Here is a 15,450-nt window from a genome sequence, read left to right as displayed (position 1 = left end):
CCTCATCCCTGTCTAATATCACTGCAAAGCAGCAATAGTTTTGTTTCTGAATCGCATGGTCTTTAAGAGATTTCATGCTGTGCAGAATAGATGCATGCTAATGGCTTGATAAATTGTGAATATTTTACTTTCTTCTGGGGTGAAACAGTTCTTTTAGGCATCTGTACTGCATGACATTAGAGTCATTAACGTGCTCTGCCAAAAGACATATGAATAGTTTTAGTTAACAAATAAGCAAATCTTTTTCATAACTGCAGGGAAGTAGTATATATATAACCTGAGGCCATTACACGCATATTTTGTTCTAGAAAGCAAAGAGTAGGCTGCTTGTTCATTTTCTGTAGAAGATTTAATCACCTTGCACAAGATACCTGAGGATGGACAGGTGGATTAATTAATAGTGGGGTTTAGCTGTAAATATCTTCCTTTGAGAGGTTATTTTTCATGCATACATTTGTCTTGCTAGTAACTTTCTTTGAAATATTAAAGGTGCTACTATTTAATTTAAATATTTTTTTTGGAAAAAGAGCATCTTGAAGATTAACAGAAGGACGTGATAGGAATGGATATGGATAGTTCGTAGCTCCATACATTTAAATTAGGCTTTACAGTTATTTTCTTTTCATGTTTCTTATAGGTCTCTGGTTCTCCACAAAGAGAAAAGGGAAATCATCGGTCAGTTTGGTAATGTTTTAGGGAATTGCTGTTCTGCTACTGTTCCAAAATGCCTTTGGGACCATCGGATTTCCCACAGGTTCTGGCACCCAGCATAATGTCCGGGTCACTTGGAGTGACATCTGTAGTGCAGCCATCAGTGGTCTATGGCTTTTACCAAGGTAGTAAAAAAAACCCTGAGGGGTTTCAGCAAAGCACTGTCTTGAATCTCTTCCTGTCTTCCTGATACTAAAGCAAACTGTCCTCTCATTGTGATAATGTGATGACCCTCCAGCTTCAGGTTTATCGATACAAAATATGTGCCATCTACTCATAAACAAAACAGTGTGTTATGGATTGTTAGCATAACAAAGAGCATACCGATTTGTAGGTCAAGAATACACAGCGGATATATATTTAACATGTATCTTTTGGGCAAATCATTAATTGCAGCATGACAGACTTTAGATTTTATGTGAAAGCTACAGGACTGTAAAAAGAAACTTTCACTCCTATTTCTGTTTTGTAAGCTTAGACTGGATGAACTGATTAAAAAATAAAAAAAAAAGAGTGTGGCTAAAGCGTTTAACAACGGAAATTTATGCTTAATCCTGAAATCATCAGATGTCCCAGCCAAAATGGAGCTTAAAGCAGAAATGTTAAGAGATTCTGCACTAGCAAAGGTAGCAGCTAGTGCTTTAATATTAAGGCAAGTCCAACAGAACGCCAAAGTAAAAAAGTACAGCAGGGAAGGACAAGGTAGTTTACAGCTGAATATATCATGTTTCTTCCTTTCCTGTCTATGGATGATGAGTAAGTACCTAAAAGGCAGTGCAGCCGTGTGGTTAGGCTGTGGAAAAAATAAAGCTATTGTGCAGGGTGGAATTTCTTTTTCTGCCCATTGGGGGAACAAATTCTTCATTGGACGTGTTGGAAGTCCTTACATTGAAGGGGTTCATTAAGCAAGTGTGAAGCTCCATTAGCCCTTAGGCTGTGCTATTGTAGAGCATTGCTGCTCTGCCCAGTGATCTCTGCAGAAAGATCTTTTTCCCTTTGCAGGACACCTGACTTGTCCTTTTATTCTGGCCAGCCCTGAAGAATTATGTATGCCTTTTAACATCTGTCACTATGAAGGGTTTTTATTTGTACGGGAGAAGGCTGTGTACTGTGTCCAATTTCATATTTACCTGTCAGTATACATTCACATTTGCATCATGTACTTAGCTTGTTTCAGTGAGGATCTTAGGCTAACACATGTATTTACATCACTTTATTAAGCCATACAATGTTCTTCAGACCAAGGCAGACAGCACCATTTCTGTTTTACATAGTAATAAATGACGGTACCTGAAATGGGCAATGGTTAGGAAAGAGTCACTCCTAGAACCATAAAAAATACTGAAGTTTAAGTACCATGGAACAATTTACCACATGGCCATAACCTGTTGATTGTGATGGTATTATGGATTATGTGTCATTAACTTGTTTTTGTTCAGGTTTTCATGCTATTTAGGGCATACTCTGTTATCGATCTTTAGAAATCGTCATTTTTGGTTGATTCTTTTGTTTGGCACACTGTCACCTAGCTGCACTCTTTCCTCAACAGTTCTGTAGTTAAGCTAGAAGCAAGATCAAACATTTGACAGGTGAGGTTTACTTGGATTCACCTGAAATATTCTTCAGTAATGAAATCGCTGATGGGAAGAAGGGACAAAACTAGAAGGACCATATTACTGTTGTTACAATTCATACAGTGAGAGTTGACTCAGTGTAATTTTGATGCAAGTTGTGATGTGCTGATGTTAACATTATTTTCTCTCTGAAAGATTTTGATAATAAAGAATGCAACAAGCTTAGCCAGGCACATTGCAATAGGTAGGCATTTGGGAAAAGAAATGAGGCAAAAATGTAAATACAGAGGATGCAAATTTACTGAATTTTTGTTTGGAGGGAATGAAAGCTGACCGTTACAGTAATTCTCTGTATAGGAAATAAAATCCATGTGTTAGAGCGAAGATGTGGAAATAAGCTATATAAAGAAAACCTATTACTGTGAGTTGAGGTGGATGTGACATCATTTAGGGAGTTACAGCCAGTCTGCAAAAGCACTAAGTGGATATTTCACCAACGTAGGAACTATGTGCTTTAAATAATACTTGAAATGATGCTTTTTAACTGTAAAGTTAACTGCTCAGTTACCTTATCTTTATGTCTGTATCTCACATAAAGCCAAAAGAAGAAAGAGAACACGTAAGCTGTGTGCAAAGGTCCATGAAGAATTGTGAGGCAGTAGAAGAGCTATAATACCTTTTATTAGTGCAACTAAGATTTGAAAACAGACAGCATCTCTCTTTTTGGCCCATCAGTCTTTTTTTCTCAAACTGTATCTAACTGTCGATACAAATCTTGTCTTTCTCTAGCCCTAGAGAGTCATGCACGGCTATGATACAGTTTCTTAAGAACCCTGAGGCGTAGCAGTATGGCAGCAAGACAGGTCAAATTGCCTTTATTCTTCCTCTAGCCAGGTATTTATATGGTGTTCTTAACTGTGCTTTCTGATAGTAAGTCATTGCAGCAGGTCTCTGAATGAGATGATCTGTCATGTTTTTACATGCCTTTGTCAGTTTTTACATGCACAGAAAAAGTAATAGGTTTGAACCCAAATGGCAAGTGGACTCAAATCTTGCTCAGAAAAGACTGAAAAAAGCTTCTGACTTTTGGAAGGGCGTGTTGTGATGGATGAATCACTTTGTTTCCCGAATTGCACGATTTTTGAACTCTACTCTCTCATCCTGCCCAAGTAATCAATAGCCAGTTGTTCAGTGTAAGAGCAGGTGTCAGAGTCAAACGTTAAAATAATTTGCATTATAGCACAGTAGTGAGTCCAGAAAGTGCTGCATTCTGTGGTGCTTGTCAGTGGGACTTTGAGGAAGCTCCGCAAAATATTGCTCACTTAATGCAACAAAAGTTCAGCATTTCCATGGAAAGTCAATACCTCCACATCTGCAAGGAAGTTAACTCCAGTTCATAAGGGGTTGCACTGTTTTTTTCCTTAACACTTTTAAAACATAAAACCTTTGAATATGTGAGTGTGTGGAGATGTATGATGTATTTCTGTGTCCTGTACGTGCTGTGGTGATCTGCATTTTTTTCTGGGTAAAAGACAAGAGTTGATACATACCATGTGCATGCATAGAGTCATTTCTTAATTTAGCAGCTCATACAGAAATTCTGTCCAACTCTTTTCATCCTTCCTTCTCTCACTGTGTCTGTGTGGCAAACACCCTGGGGTTCCTGTGGTTTTTGAAGTGTATTTGCATGATACGGTATAATGAGCGATTATATTGTTTTGTAGTTGTTTGAAGGAGGTCACAATAATGGATTTTTTCTTCTTCTTCTTCTTCTTTTTTTTTTTTTGTGGTATTTTTAATAGTTTTAGACATTTTGGGATCAGCCGCCATACAAAAGGAAGAGATGTATCTAAGAAACACCTAATTGTGACAAATTATCGGGAGACTTTAGATGTGGTCTAATATCTTGTTTTCCTGTAAATCCCACTCTAGAAGAGGGAGTTCTGAATTTTTATTTTTGTCTCTGTGTATTTGGCTTCTGAGCACAGAAAAAGCAGATTTCTTTGCAGAGAGGGAGATCAAGAATTTTTTGGTAGTGTGTCAGTCCAAAATATTTCAGACGTGTCTTATCATTGTAATAGCAGTGCTTTTCCTATTCTTGACCTGTTCTTTAGAACAATCAGACAGGAAATACCTTGCAGGACTTTATTTTTTAAGAAGTTTTTGAAAACTGTTTGCAAATTGTCCAGTGCAAAAGTAAACAACAAAGCTTTTTAGTACATAGTTAATCGGAGCAGATGTTGAAGTATCCATATCTCTGTGGCTCACGTGCTTCATCCTCACTTTGATAAGTTTATCACCATTAGGACAAACCCACAGGATGCGTTTACTCACCTCTTGACTCTTCCAAGTTGATGAGTCCCATCCGCAGTAATGCAAAATGACCCAAGGGAGGGAAGGAGTAAGATGCAGGCCCAATACCCTAACACATGCACAAAACCTCCACTAGAGCCTGCCATTGTTGTAGGAAATGTGGAGTGTTTACATGGACGTGCAAGAAGTGCTATTTCTTCTGCGTGGCTGGCAGTCGTGCAGTGCCCCTGCTGCAGGTGGAGGAAGGGGTCTGGCCCAGAAATGGGATGGTGCAGCCGGCAGGAAAGGAAAATGGGATTGTGTGCTTGCAGCTGCTGAGGAGTTGAAGATAGAAGAAGCCTTATGTTGGAAGAGCCCTTGTCTTTGAAAGAAGAGCACTGGGACATTCAGAACTAACAGGAAGTTTGGAGCAGAGGCATCACAGAGAGGTCTTTACAGTGAGAGGGAGGGAAAGTGTCCCACAAAGAACTTGCAAGGGAAAGAGGCAAGAAGTCTTGGAAGCTGCACTAAACTCAGCCAGTTGAAATTATGAAATACACAACTGTCAAGTTTCTGTGCCCTTTCATCCACAAACAGTACCCCTGATAGTGTTAATAGTCTTTTAATTGCTATGTATTTGCATTAAATATGAAAAAAAAAAAAAGAACATTTGAAAGATGGAGATATGTTTCTGGACTGAATGTCAGAATGAGGGCCTTACATAACATTAACACGTTTGTAACATGCATTGGGTTTCTCTTCTTCCGTTTCTTGGCAAGGCTGGTTAGCTGACTTTAGGGTAGGCACGGCTATTTTGGGCTGTGCTTCCCTTTGAGGCAATCGACTTACTTGAAAGAGTTTTATATTTTTAAAACCTGCCTTAATGGAGTGTCAGCATAAACCTGTGATATGTAAAGTCTTTACAAAAGTGGGGAACAGGATGTTATATCATTGAGCTTCCTCCATCATTGGTGAAACCAAAGGGTTTCCTGAGAGGCACTTGCTGGCCCCAGCTCTAAGCTGAGAGAACTCTGTCAATGTCCATTGATCATGCAGGGAACCTTAGAGGCTCTTACAAGGCTAACAAAGATGCCCGTGCTGGATAATACTCAAAGTGCTGTCATTAGCACTGAAACGTCCGAACACGTTTGCTGCAGCACTTTCATTCAAAAGCATCTGAAAGAAGTTCAAATTTATAGTCCATAGACCTGGTTCAGATCGCACTTAAAACCTTGGAAATCCAGAGTAAAATTCATTTTGTTGCAGTAGCTGAAAGGGCAAGATGCTCAGCAATACAGCATTAGTATGGTTTCAAGGAAGCCAGTGTGTTTATTTCTGTTAGTAACCAAGGCCTCTAAGGGTTTGGCTACTTTTCTTTAGTAACTAATGGAGATAGTAAGAGATGAGGAGAGAGTGTTCATACCACCCAAATTTAATCTCCCAGGCATCTCTCTGAAGCTGATTAAGAGTAATAGACTCCTCCAGAAGGTGGTTCAAAGCACCTATATTAATTATTTTATGTATCTGTGGATAAGTAAATCAAGATTGCTAAGCAAAAGTAACCTTGCATTGATTATGATTAGAGTTAATGTTACAGTAAAGCAGAGCCCTGAGTAGTTATGTGCAGGAAAGAGGAAACTTTGACAAACAACGGCTAATACAAAAAGCCCTGGCTTAGCATTCTGATTAAGAACATTTTTTTGGTCTGCATTTGGCTCAATATATGGGCCCCTGAGACAGGTGAAATAGAGGGTTGAAAGTAAATCAGTACTAATGATTTTGGTCTAATGCAGCTTGGAGTCTGTTAGAAGTAGCAGTGGTATAGAAAGCAGCATTTGGTCAAGTTTAATTTTTCTTTGAAATATTTCTGTGAACTATGGTAAAAACAGATGGAATCAAAAATATACTAAGTAGAAAAAAATGACAAAAGAGATCAGACTGCATTGTACTGAAAAGTAATTACTTCAGGTTTGACCACTTGGAATTTGTTTCAAAAGCAACAAGTCAAAAACATTTCATTTATACTTTTTCATTTCAATTATAGGTTTTCCTTTTCAGGGAACACATCTTCATCTGTAGAACAAATATACACTTAATGTACTTTATATTGAGAACAATAATGATTGATGCTGAGTTTTAGAAAATGTTATTATGGAAAGATGTCATGAGCATCATGTCTGTTGACTGATGATTTTAGGGAGTATTTCTTTGAACATGAGAACTTAATATGGTATGAATGGTTTGGGAAGAGAGGAGAGCTTCATGAGGGATGCTGTGTTGCTCACAGGTGGCCATAATGAATTCAGCTGTCCTCTTTTGCTTCAGATTTTATGTCCTCTCAACAACTTGCAGCTTGACCTATTTACTTGTAACAGAGAGAAAAATCTACCTCTTCCATACAGTGCCAGAGTTGTCAGTTGTCATTGTGTTATGTTATGTATATATACATTAGCATTGTATGCAACGTTTGTTAGGGCAGGAGCATGCTATTCTCTGATTAATGGAAGTCAGATCAGATACTACTCTTTAGCCATGCTCATTTGTACCCAGAAATCTTCAGAAGGGGGTATTTCTGTTTATTTACATTTTCAAAACGTACCTGCAAATTTTTGAGGCACTAGTTATTTCTTGCTGTCCTAACCTTGGACAACTTAATTACTAACTGAGAACAACTTAAAAACAAATTGAAAAAATAGACTAATGAAGCTATTTTGAAATCCTAAATTCAGATTTACTTTGTTGATTAAAAAAGATTATGGTATATTTTACTTCAGAGATTTAGTGTTTTGATTTTTTTTCCAGTTTTACAGGTGCCCGGCAGTATAACTGCAAAGTTTTTTCCACTGCATTTTTTCCAAGCAGCAAAAAATCTTGCTTTATGTTTCTTGGGAATATACATCTGAAAGAAACCATCAAATTCAGCATTAAGTTAATTTTAGCATTAAATTATTTTGAGGTGTAGAAGTTTGGAGTAATCTGATAAGAATAATTTATTTCAACTCTTATTATTTCTGTGAGTTGACAGATGCAAGAAAATGTATTATCAGGTACATAGATGTTTCTCAAATGCAGTTTATTAATTACTGTCCTTCATCCAAATAATAGAGGCTTTTGTGGTAGTTCCTTTGCCTTTAGTATGCAAGGCTATTCTTTCCATTTCTATCTCAGCACCTTGACACAGTAAGAACTAGCAAGTCTAGAATTATCTTCAGGTGAATTGCAACTTTTCGGGGAAATTTCTGTAAAAAATTACCTATAACGCATGAAAAACATGGTATCTTTTATTAATGCTTTCACAGAAAGAGTGATTAACATCAGTTATGACAAAGCTGTTATGAAAAAACATTACAGAAAAACATTAAAACGACAAATTACTCTCTAGAAAAGTCACAGGTAAGCATTATAAATGAATTTCTTTTATGTTACAAAACTTCTTTGAGACTGTTTATATGGACAAAGTAAGTATATATTTGTTTGCGATGCTGAAGTTGAAAGAAGTTAGTGAAGTGAAAAAGATAAAGCAGTTGAGGAAGACATTATTTTGACTTTTGGAAAAGTAGTGACAGACGAAAAGGCATATGAGGCCAAGGGTTAATTAAAAGATTCCAACCGTATCTATAAGTTGATCTGTGAAGAAGTTGAATGGATTCCCATACATTTGTGTATTCGCAGCGAATAATTTTGTACCGCTTATTACTGGAAGGTGGGGATTTTATTTATTGTTTTGCCAAAAGCACGCACACACAAGAGAGAGATTTCTGCTTGAATTAAAAAGCAACTTGGCTACCATCTCTTACCAACACTTGCATTTTTGTACTGAAGCTGTATGCTTAATACTGCCTCTGACACTGCTCTCCATCCTTCCTACTGGTTTCAGTAAGCCCAGACCAAGCTAAAAGCGTGGGCTCCCTCTGCTGGCTGCGGTGGTGCTCCGAGCCCTTCTCCGGATGCTCAGCAGGCGCTCTGCACAAAACGATTGGGAAGAAATGAGCTGCAGCTTATTTTAAACAATTAAAGCAGGAGGTAAAAATGTAATCTAGCCCTTTAAATGCAGCCGCTGCATAAAACTTGCCTTTGAAATGCCCAGACACTCTGAAATAGTAATAGTTTTATGGCAAAACAGCAACCGACAGACCTGAAAAGAGGTTTTTACTTTCTGTGATTTCACACACTAAAAGAGATTGGTGTACGTAAAGAAGCGAGGATGCAGTCCAACCGATTCTAACTTGTATAAAACTCACCAGAAAACTAATATCCCACCCTTAACTTATTTTTAGCTATTTCTAGACTCGGGGGCATAACTTATTTCAAGAGCCTTTGATTTCTTTTCAAATCCTCAACTGGATAAGGCTCTGAGCAACCTGACCTGAAGCTGGTCCTGCCCTGAGCTGGATGTTGAACCAGATTTCTTCTGTAAGCCCTCCCCACTCCCAACATACATTGTTCTGTATTTCTATCCTAGATGTGAGAGGAAGGTTAGAGTTACAACAAAGAGTTTGTATAATATAGCCTTTAACCCAATGTTCATCTTGAAAAGCCCTTCAATGTAGAAAGTAGCATTCTACCTGCATAAAGAGAGGGGCTTGGATGCACTTTCTGCACAGTAACCCTTTGCTTACCAGCAGGTCTTTGCAAGAGGAGAGGTATAATACAGGTGCAGAGGACCAGGCTGCAGATTAGTGAGCTGCTCTGTCATTAAGCAAAGTGCCTGCATGTCCTCCGCACCAACTAGCAGCTATTAATAAAGCTGTGTAAAACCACCTACAGTTTGTTTAAGAAGGAATCCTAGACCGTGTGTTTTAGACTGAGGCTTCAGCAAATAGTCTCTGGCATTCCTGTACAATGAGGAAAGGCTGCACAGACTGTGTGACAGTAAGGGAATGTTTTTAACACCCTGTATTGTGACCAACACTTACCACAGAGATGCTTGCCACAACCATTCGCTGCATGGGAGAGAGGGTGGATGAATGTAAACTCTCCATCCTTCCCAAAGTACTGAACAGCAGTATGTAGGTTACATGAAAGTTTACAGTGCCTGAGGGAAGCAAGGAAACATACAATATTCATGAGAGAGAGAGGCTTCTTTAGAAGATGGTTCAGAACAAAAGCCATAATCTGGGTGTTCTTGATTTTCTCCTCCAGTACAGTTTATCTCCTATCAACAACAACGGTAGCCTAACAAGTCTGTTCTTTGAAGGCTAAACGTAACTTTCGTGAATACTTCTCTCCCTTCCCTCACTTGGTGTCCAATGTGATTTTCTTGGTTCTTCAGGCCATGGATGGAAATGGATTTTGGTTCTTATCTGATGAGTTTGGATTATATACGAAAAAGTGGTGAGATCAACTTGCCACAACAGGATCCCTATCACCGTGCCATCAATGTGTCAGATGAAAAGTTTGTTTGGACTCGTGTTGTGATTTCAGTTAAAGGTAACTCTCAAAAGAAGGACTGTGCTTTTTCTACTAATTTTCAGGAAAGCTGCCTTCACAAACACGATGTCAGAATTATTATGAGATATGTTTCAAGGTTACAAAAGGCAATCCTGAAGGAATATTCTGAAATCTTTAAGACATAGGGTGTCCAATTCATTCCCATGTTAGCAGTGATGAACCCAGCTACAATGTAAGTAATAGGAGGAGGAAGGGGTACAAAACATCCTAGTAGCTTTATGATGATAGTTCTCACGACGACACTGTATCCTTAGTTAGTCCTCTGTGGTCAAAATACTCTTCATTCACTAGACGGTTTTTCCGGAAATAGAGAAAAAAACAAAACAGAAGGTACAGAAATAACATGGAGAAGCCTTGTGATTCTTCACAAGTTGTAAAGTTCTAGGGTATTTTTAGAGCTCACTGTATTTATGTGATTGCTTCAGATATTCTCTATATAAATAGCAGTTATTAGATAGCTGTGCACAGTCTACTTGCATTTAGCCCATTAATGGTGTCAGTAGACACCATTTACCAATCTAAATTTTATGCAGGCAAATGAACAGAGAAAACAACCTACTTTGCAAACACCTTTGCATTAGGAATTTCTCTCTCCTTTATACCTCACTTTGAGACACATATTTGGATTTGAGGGATGAGGTTTCAAGACTTGTTTTTTCTGTGACAAAAAAAAAATCTATTAATTGAGCTAGATGAGGTTATGAAATGGTAGATGGGTCAGCTCACATTGAGCCCAGTGTAGTTTCAGGGATGGATTCCCCTCCACAGTTATCTTAAATCCATAGTTGTAAGGGCCAGTCTTTCAGTTCATACTCTTGTTTTGCTGATTTTAATTGAAGTTAGTGGAAATTTTGACTCACAAGGGATATATCACGGTATGGAGTGGGGCTGTTTACATGCCTGTGTATACGTATATTGATATACCAGAGCTTTATTGGACAGATCTGACACGTCTTTCAGGCCAAATGCAAAGCTGAGCTAGCTCAAGTCATGCCTTCAAGAAGATGAAGAATCAAAGCCACTGCTAAATAGAAATCGCTTTCTGAAACCAAAGAAGGGACGTGGCTTTAGGTGTTAGATTTTTACATGCTTTTTATTTTCTAACACATTTTTAATATACTGGAAAACAGATTATGCAGTTTATATAAATGCCTGGATTTTCAAGAAGTCATGTAAAAATATGAATACGATTACCCTACTCTCAGTGCTATCTGAGTTTTAGTGTATTTGATCCCATCAGAAAATGCAAAAAAAAATAAATTCTTCCATATGCTGCCTAAAAATCCTGGGAGAAGCATGCACTGTTCATTAAAATGCAGTGTATATTCTATGATTTTTTTTAACCTCATTCTATATTCAGTGTATCTGCTTTTATACGAGCATAAATTCTTTTTTTAATATTTTCTTCCACACATTAGGTTTGTCTACTGTAATAATGACATAGGAGAATGTTTGCTGAAATGTGCTGTATCCGAGTCTGTAGCTTGGGCCTTTGCAGTCATCAGGTAGGTGTTCCAATTTATGAATAATAGGTTTTCTGGAAGCAAGTGCGTGAACCACTACCACCGGCTTGCCTCAGCAACTTCAAAGGGAAACTTTTTTATTTTCGGAAGAGACAGAAAGATCACATTTGGAGATTGAAAGGGTGCACTGCACCTTTTAGCCAAGACAAGGAGAATCAGCCAGGATCTGAGAGATTTCTTTGCCAAATTTTTTAAATAGGAATACAAAGAAAATGCTCTTTAAATTGTAAGTAGTATGGATAAAGTTACTTATAGGCAAAGTGGCTTTATTATTGCTTCCAGATGTGAATTCTGAAACACAGAAAGGGCAGTTAGCATTTGGGTCCATTAAAAAGAATATAATTCAGGACTCATTCAGCCTTATAGACTCTCTCTTGGATGAGAAAGAGAAGACAGGAATGAGAACCCAGCTCAGTTGAACGCACTCGCTGTGGATGGAGCCATTACATGGAGCTTGGGCAGGATGTGTTACTTGAAAAGCAGCATCTGGACACATACACACACCAGCACAAATAATTGACGGTTTCGTTCCATGGCCAAAAAGAAATTGGAAAAATATTCTCTCCATCTGACTGTTTCTTTTATTCTTGCAGCATCACAAGTAACATACAGATAGCCATTTCCAAAGTAGGTGAATTGGGATACGGCTTCCCGTTTCCCCCTGAAACCCAGAGGCTATACCTCACCTTGTAGGCAACTCTGAGGGTAATCACTGTCAATAAAGTGAAGGCACACACTAAAAATGGTACATTTTTGCTTCTCTTGTCTGCTCCCATTGTGTGCTGAGCTTTGCCAGCTCACGGTGCTGACTCTGTAGGGATGAGGGTGGTCTGATGATGATGGCACCCATGTAATCCAGAGGACCAGAGGACCACAGGACTCATGGCCTATAGAGGTTCGGGCTCCTTCAGGGCTTATGAAGGCTCTCAAGCTAAAGAACCCTGATGCATAAAATCAAACAAAGGGAAGCCAGTGCAAGCCCAAATCCAAAGTGATGCACCACTAGGCAGGCCCTAGCGAGCAGCCTGCAGCCTGTCCTTCAACAGTTGTGTGTGGGCAGCAGGCAGACAGGAGCTGGACACATGATGTTTACAGCTCTTTGAAAGGTGGCAGAGCTCCTGCCAGTATGTTTTAGCTACTTTCCTCATTCTGGAGAGCCAGAAAATATAGTGAGAGTAATTTGGCTTATTGACAGTCTTGCACAATAGCGTTGTTAGTGGAGCTCCAGCTGCAGAGCTTCTTTTACCAGTGATGCTGATGAGTATAAACTTGAGAAAACCTATCTCAAGTTGTGCATTTCAGGCCTAGTTTGGAGGGCTGACATTTACAAAAGGGAAGCCCAAGCGTATTTTAACTTTTAAACCATGGAAAAATAAAAATACTGAAAGGACCATGATTTTACAAAGATGTATTTTAGTACACAACTGCATAGTGAGATAGGTTTTATTCTGTGAATTCCCTGAGGACACTGACTGCTTATATCTTTCTCACTAAGGAGTATATAGGACCCAATTCTTCTGTGACTGTATACTCAGAATGAATGTAGGTTTCCAGGGGGTGCCACATGTGGAACTGATGAACACGAATTGTAGGACCCTTGTAAAATGTCTCTGCTAAAGTGTTCCAGCTTTTAAAGTTTGTCCCTAATTTCTTGCACATAAATTTCTATGAAAGCAGATTTTGTCTGCAAATGGATGCAGCCAAATGTGTAGGCGATGCATATACATTACTTAACCAAAATAAAATTTTCATGAGTAGAATTTATTCTGGCTTTTCTTTATCTTGACAGTATTAGTGTTTTAAAAATACTTAACCAAAAAACACTAACTGCACTTCACACCAGACCCTCAGGAAATGCAATAATACACCACAGAAGAGAACAAAAATCACCAATTAATAATGCATAGTATGTCAGTAGCTATAGCTGATATCTGCTACTGAATTAATAGAACAAGCAACTTTACAAAAAGCATAATAAAAAAGATTCTATCAGCATTGGCTTTGCTGAAATCATTCTTCCTTGGATGACCTTCAGTGTGCGATTTTCACAAAGCACGCCAGAGGTCATGTGGGTGACAATGGTAGTAGGGTGATGGTTGGACCAGATGATCTTGGAGGTCTTTTCCAACCTAAATCAATCTGTGGTTCTATTCTATGATTCTATGAGATATCTGACTCTATGGTTTTGCTGTTTATTTTATGCAACTGTCTACAGAAATCTTTCATTTCTTAATAAAAATGTGGTTCTACTGCTAACATAAATACCAATGAAGTTGGTGGAAAGGTTCACAATGAATTCAATTAGTCTTCACTGGCTCTCAGTCACCCACATATCCATATGTTTTCTCAAACTAAAGCTATGTTTGAGGATGCAATTGTGGCAGTTGCTGGTGCAAAAGTTAGGCTCATAAAATATATGGATATCAGGCTTCACCTTATGAAGTTTGGGCCTACAGTGCAAAGGGATAGGGAAACTCAAAGACAATATTTTCCTGATTTAAAGATGACCATGCATAACTCATTTGTGGCTTTACTTCAATCGACACCCTGCTCTTTTGTTTATAAAGTCATCCAAGAGTCACAACTAGAAAGGGCATATTCTAAGGGGGCCGCAATTCTTTTGACGCCTCTTTAAAATTAAATAATAAATATAAATCACAACTGAGAGAATCTGGTAAACCTGTTGCATAAATACCTATAATGCCACACTCTACTAAGTACCTTCAGATGGAAATAGGCATTTCTGGAATTGAATTTTTCTAAACTAAGCTATTTTGTATTACCAACACAGCTCCCTTCTTCCCCTCCAGAACACCTAAAAAAGTTGATGACTGCTGAAGCTGCATTGAAATGAGGTACCTAATTGACAAAGAAGATGTCAGAAAAGCTCTTTTCCAGCATTACCCACTTCAGGTACTGCCTAAAATTTGTTTGGCATGGCCCTGGCTGCCCTTGAAGTTGCCACCAGCCCCCTGCAGAAGTGTCCGAAGGTTGGTTGAGAGGACCCCCCTTCTCACTGGACTTCTGCTGGGTTGTGGGAGTGAGGAGCTTCTCCTTGAAATGCCTCTCCCATCCAAAGCCAACCTCCTATTTGCACTCAGTGACCAGATCCTGACCACCTGATTGCTAAAGCAATGTCAACATTACTTTACCTTTTGCCTAACAGCATCCAGCCAGAAAATGAGAAGGAGAAACTCCAGGCTCTCTGCAGGCACAGCCTTTCCCTTCCCCTGGGAGCATGGCAGCTCCTACTGCAGTGCATGCTGAGAAGAGAGTCCGTGCATTAAACCCAGATGTCACTGCTGCTGCAAACACAAGAATCTGCTGTCAAAGGGAAAGCAGAAAGTTCAACTTTGCCACTTACCAAATGAGGGATACCAGGGCTCCTGGATCAGGAAAACACACCCCTCTACCTATTAATGCTAGCTACAAACCTAGCCTTGGAATAACTGCTTTGTCTCATGAAGGCAGAAGAAATATTAAATTGTATAAGAGTTGTGCATCCATTGCTCAGGAAAGTGCAGCTACCCTGTAATCAGAAATGTTTGGTAAGGGAAATAATACTTATGCACCATATACTTTAAAATATCCAGTTAATTCAAATGCTGTTTGGATTTAAGAGAATGAGTAAGTTTCAAGGCTGCTTTTATATAGACAAGGTTTCCTTCTACAGAATTCTGTCGTATTGCATGTAAATTAACTTCATTGTTTCATGCAGTTTAGAATGTTTTCTCTTCCTTTCCCATCAAACTTTCAAGATGTTGATGATTCTGTTCATCCCTTGTTTGGGCAATATGTTGAAATTTCAGAATGGTTGAAAGCTTAACGATTGTTTTGACATGAGTTGCTCTTTTTGATCATTTCTAAATACATCATTTCATTAATAAATGCGTATTATT

The 15,450-nt window shown here is 38.6% G+C and overlaps 1 long non-coding RNA gene across 1 annotated transcript in view; it reads left to right on the top strand.

Moving 5' to 3' along the window:
• The window catches only part of LOC310888603, a 17,390-nt gene extending 1,940 nt beyond the window's left edge, over positions 1–15,450 (top strand). Inside the window, exons 2-5 of the long non-coding RNA XR_014575970.1 lie at positions 7,877–7,970; positions 9,850–10,007; positions 11,447–11,533; positions 14,362–15,450. This is a non-coding gene — a long non-coding RNA (uncharacterized lncRNA). The remainder of the gene's footprint in view (positions 1–7,876; positions 7,971–9,849; positions 10,008–11,446; positions 11,534–14,361) is intronic.

This window comes from Anser anser (assembly GCF_964211835.1).
Source record: "Anser anser genome assembly, chromosome: 1".
Taxonomy (NCBI): Eukaryota; Metazoa; Chordata; class Aves; order Anseriformes; family Anatidae; genus Anser; species Anser anser.
The sequence above is the reverse complement of the archived record's forward strand: the minus strand, read 5'-3'. Positions and strand labels throughout refer to the sequence as shown.